Here is a 5,866-nt window from a genome sequence, read left to right on the forward strand (position 1 = left end):
GTCGTCACCCTCGCCCTCACGATATTGATCCTCGGTCTCTTGGAAGTCGGCGGGCCCTGCCGATCTTCTCTCTGGCTTGACGGTATATTTTGCATGTTGTTTCTTGGTGAGCCGGAAGCACTCCGTTCAGCCTTCAGGGCATGGTCCCTAGGCGGGTGAATTTCGCGCTGTTTCTTCCAGCACTCCGCGACCACATGGCCGCGTTTCTTGCAGTAGGCACATTTCTTGGGGATTCGCTGCACTGCATTGACGGACGGTCCTGGGACTCCCTGCGGGGGCACGGGAGACTCCTTTCGTCGGACCGTCTGCTCGGCATTAGACAGCCGATTTCCAATCGTAATCGGGTTGACCGGATCCTTGTCATTCTGGATCGCATCCACAACTAGGATGTATTCCGGTCCGATCTGCGTCAGCAAGATCGCGATGTGTGTCCGATCACCAATCGATCCGGGCGCGATGGCATTCAATCGATGTACGAGCAACCGTACACGATCAACGAATTCGCGCGCACTGCCGCATCGTTCGCCGGTGGTCTCGCGAAGTTGAGCAAACAGTTCGCAGAAGGTGGCGAGTTCCATTCGCCGGTACCGTTCTTCAAGTTCATTCCAGAGGTCGCGAGACGTCTCTAGTCCCGCGACATGAATGCTGATGTGGGGGGACAGGTACCGGAAGATGGTGTGATAGGCCTCGGCTTCGCGGCGCGACCATTCGCGATGGCGCTCAAATGCCTGGACCTCCACTTCGAGGCGCGCTTCAATGGCTCGCTGCCTCACCGCCCCATTGAGGTGGGGCTCCACCAAGGGGTGGATGTCCGCCGTAATAGGTTTGGCGTACTTGAATAGACAGTCGGGACGCTGAAGGTCGCCCGACACGACATCCCAGACCTGCCTGGCTTTCAGGTAGGAGGTCATGAGACGTTTCCAGGTCGCGAAGTTGTCGCTTCCTGTCAAAGGCTCGATAGCCGTGACGGCTCGGTCGGGAGAGTCATGGACCAGAGCAGACATAGTGATGATGGCGAAAGCGGGGTAGATATATAATCAAGATTGATAAAATGATTCTTAGATGAGTAGAGACGGCACCCAAGATTTGCTCTCGGGCTCATAACCTGTTGTTGTTCAGAGGTATGAATTAAGTTGTTATCTCGGAGGGATGCATGAGCCTATATATACAAGAATTACCCAAGTTGATTTTCAATCAACTTGGTCGTCTGTATAGATACTTCGGATCTAATTCCGACGGCGCGGCTTGGTTCCTGATCTGCACCAGCCTCATATCACAACACCGAGCCACGGTCGAGCCACGGCCGATTTAATTTAAGGGCCAAGGGCCACGAGCCAGCGATCACCGACCGTTGCTGACCTGTCTGATCCAACACCGCACTGCTCAGCCAAAGCGAGTGGGAAAGGAATAATCGGTTATATATGACGCCCCATCGAGCGCGTGTCAAATTTTGCGGGGTCTTAGCACAAATCATGGTATATTTGATGCTTTCGTACACTTTTTTCTACCAAATCCCGAGCCACATGCACAAAGCCCATTACCCTGGACAACTTTGCAGATACAGGTCAGTCAGGTCTAGAGATATCATTTTCTCGCTATTATCGTTTTCTAACACGTAGCACGCAAGCAGGCTTTTCCAGAGATGACCCAGTTCTCTGCGTCTTCTACTTTGAGTGTCCTTGAACATCAATTATTTGTCAGACACACCGCGTTTGTGATTGGTATATGTATCACTGTTCAAACACATTATTTGTGAAGGTGGCATTGATATCCGCCACAAGCCCGCCAAGAGCTATCTTCTGCGCGACCTCGGACTATCCATGACAGCTTTTGTCAAAAATTCATACCCCCAATGAGCATTCACCGGTTGCTTTCGGGAGGAAGAGAAACATGTCTGCTGCGGCTCCAAGCCAAGTGGATCAGTCGGTGGAGTCATCTTTACCAGACCTAGGCAAGATGGCGCTTGCTAGACTCAATCGGGCTGATACATATTTTCTTTAAAGTAGTGTATGCTCGATCGCGTGGTCTGGGGTACTACACCCAAAAGGATTGGTCGCCAATTCCAGTGCGGTGTGGTTGTTGCATGGGTGATTGGCTCGCACGATACACTGATGTTACTAGGGGCAACTACGTACAAACGTGCGACGGTTGGCATGTGTCAAAGGAGCCGACTGAATGGCTTTGAGTCAGGGCCCTCGATTACTTGGTTGTGTTTGTTGCGAATCCACGTTGTGATTGTAGGCATTCTACGGCATAGTAGGAGTGAGTGACTTGCAAGCCAGCTGAAGCGGCAAATTTGAATGCGCGAGGAACAGTACATCGCATGACCATGGTTATTCGAGCAGCAAAACCTATTTCGAGCGCTCCTCATCAGAGGCTTCTTTGATGCCTAAAATGTGTGATCGTGGGCGTTTGCCTGATTACAGCTTCACTCATTGCGAGAAATTAGCTAGCTTTTAGCGTGAAACTGAATCCTGTGGGTCTATTAGGAGTCTCCATTGGTGAACCATTGGTGAAATATCATGCTTGAACAAGAGAATACACATATTTGCGTTTATATGAAGTATATATAGTTACGTGCTGACTCTCACAAAGCCTCTAGGTGCCAGAATAGTACAAATTCCTAATCATACCAAGGTTTTTCTTAGAATATCCCATGCAGTCATCTCTATAGTATATCCAATATTGTCCATGACTTTCATTACCCCCTCGTTGTCGTTAAATATCATGTCTTGCTTCCTGGAGCAGTTGAACCCCCGAATTGGACACGGAAAAGTCGAGCCGAGACCCGGGCCAGAACATGCACAAAAGACGACATTAGTCAGCAGTATGAATGCCACCCATTGTGGTGTGCATAGAAATAGACTTGGTGTGCACTCTACTTCACCGCCTGGCCATTTCCCACCGAAAACACGTTCATACTACCGTCAACGCTCAACCCTACCAGTATTAACGCCATCATCGTTTATCAACACCGTCAACGTTTATCAACACCGTCAACGTTTATCAACACCGTCAACGTTTATCAACACCGTCAACGTTTATCAACATCCACCAACCATCATCGACATTCATCAACGGTCAACAACATCCATCAACACTCATCAACCGCCAACACTCGTGAACGCCCAGACAACACATCCACAATGCACCGAAATAATCACCTCTGCTCGCTTTATGCTCCGGTGGCAGATAAATTCCATTGCGACGCGAGTACTAGTCAATCCAAAGGATGAAGACAGCAAAATTCGGAATGTGGCATTCTATAACAAAGGATCTTGAATTTACGAATTTGAAATCGGTTTGCTTCTATCTAGGGCTCACTTTATTTCTCCAATGATCGTCATTCGAAACACATCATACGTCATCAAGATGGTTTGCAGGTCTTGGCTTCTTCGAGTACTCTTGAATACTCCAATACTGGTCCCTAGCACCACGTAGAGGTGCCTGCACGAGCTAGAGGGGCTTTTTGTCGCAGATGTCCCTGCGGAGACTCTTGGTTTCGCAGATGTCCCTGCGGAGACTCTTGGTTTCGCAGATGTCCCTGCGGAGACTCTTGGTGTCGCAGATGTCCCTGCGGAGACTCTTGGTGTCGCAGATGTCCCTGCGGAGACTCTTGGTGTCGCAGATGTCCCTGCGGAGACTCTTGGTGTCGCAGATGTCCCTGCGGAGACTCTTGGTTTCGCAGATGTCCCTGCGGAGACTCTTGGTTTCGCAGATGTCCCTGCGGAGACTCTTGGTTTCGCAGATGTCCCTGCGGAGACTCTTGGTTTCGCAGATGTCCCTGCGGAGACTCTTGGTTTCGCAGATGTCCCTGCGGAGACTCTTGGTTTCGCAGATGTCCCTGCGGAGACTCTTGGTTTCGCAGATGTCCCTGCGGAGACTCTTGGTTTCGCAGATGTCCCTGCGGAGACTCTTGGTGTCGCAGATGTCCCTGCGGAGACTCTTGGTGTCGCAGATGTCCCTGCGGAGACTCTTGGTGTCGCAGATGTCCCTGCGGAGACTCTTGGTATCGCAGATGTCCCTGCGGAGACTCTTGGTGTCGCAGATGTCCCTGCGGAGACTCTTGGTATCGCAGATGTCCCTGCGGAGACTCTTGGTTTCGCAGATGTCCCTGCGGAGACTCTTGGTTTCGCAGATGTCCCTGCGGAGACTCTTGGTTTCGCAGATGTCCCTGCGGAGACTCTTGGTTTCGCAGATGTCCCTGCGGAGACTCTTGGTGTCGCAGATGTCCCTGCGAGGCGCTTTGTTGACGCAGGACCTAGTCTGCGGAGAACTTGGTAATGCAGCGGTCTCCTGCAGAGAACTTGTTGACGCAGCGGTCTCCTGCGGGTCTCAATTGTCATCACAGCGTCCCCCTGCGGAGTTCACTTGGTAACGCAGCGCCCCCCCTGCGAGGATTGTTGTTGACGCAGACCTATCCTGCGAGACACAGTTGATAACGCAGAGCCTATCCTGCGAGACACAGTTGATAACGCAGAGCCTATCCTGCGAGACACAGTTGATAACGCAGAGCCTATCCTGCGAGACACAGTTGATAACGCAGAGCCTATCCTGCGAGACACAGTTGATAACGCAGAGCCCATCCTGCGAGACACAGTTGATAACGCAGAGCCCATCCTGCGAGACACAGTTGATAACGCAGAGCCCATCCTGCGAGACACAGTTGATAACGCAGAGCCCATCCTGCGAGACACAGTTGATAACGCAGAGCCTATCCTGCGAGGATTGTTGTTGACGCAGGACCTAGTCTGCGGAGAACTTGGTAATGCAGCGGTCTCCTGCAGAGAACTTGGTAACGCAGCGCCCCCCTGCGAGGATTGTTGTTGACGCAGACCTATCCTGCGAAGCACATTTTTACAGTCACAGGGCTCATTGGCTGTGAGGGAGCACATTTTTACAATCACAGGGCTCATTGGCTGTGAGGTAGCGCAAGTCTTACATCGCTGGGCTCGTGGCAGCGACAGCCGTGGCCATGGAGACTCTCAAACCCGCAGGCAAGAAGGAAACCATGACACATCGGAGTGTGAGGACTGAAGTCCTGATTTTTTTGGGCTGGGAATCTGGCCGCTTTTATATCTTTCCGGCTACGTCTCGACCAAGGAACCAGTTGCGCAGATGGTCGCGAGAATCACTGTCTCGTTATTGTCGTTGAAGACATTTGAACAACGTTGAAATGGTGTTAGGAGACTTTGTGGCCTACAGACTCAAGTTTCAACCTGGATTCATTGCTTTCAAAACCTGCGTTGAGCGTGGTGAACCATTATCATCACCTGTTGAGCAGAAAGTAACGCCGCAAAAATCTGATTCCTACATATCACTCAATTTGCAATTGGATGCCTCAACGCGGTGGCAGATTACTTTGCCCGTTTTGACCATGGTCACCGTCTATTTCATGAGGGTTGAAGTGCTTCAACAGGTGCCGCAATAATGGGTTGGGCAATGTGGCAGACAGTGACATTCGAATCTTACCGGCTGTTGGCCATAGGACGTGCCTCCCATTGATCCAATTACAGTCCTCTTTGTCTAATTCTACCCTCGCACTACTCGAACGGTATTTTTGTATCTCGCTCGCAACCAACTGATGGTGCCTCTACCAATTCTTTTGCTACCTGTCGATATAAATACTACGAACATGCTCTCAAGTCCAGGTATTGGTTGTTTTCCTTTAACAGATAATCAAAAGTCTATACCTTGCTGGAAAGCCTAGAATAGAAACCCGAGTCCAGTTTCCATGATAGTGAAGTGAGTCATTTCAGGTACCATGGCTCACGAGCTAGGTTCTCGTGATCGCCACCCCCTCGCCAGATTGCAACTACTCTCACATCGATGAGTTCCTGGTACAAGAAGTGCCGGTTGCACCGAT

The sequence above is a fragment of the Penicillium brevicompactum genome, assembly GCF_028827555.1.
Source record: "Penicillium brevicompactum strain IBT 35665 chromosome Unknown utg000001l_segment0_segment0, whole genome shotgun sequence".
In the NCBI taxonomy this organism is placed as follows: Eukaryota; Fungi; Ascomycota; class Eurotiomycetes; order Eurotiales; family Aspergillaceae; genus Penicillium; species Penicillium brevicompactum.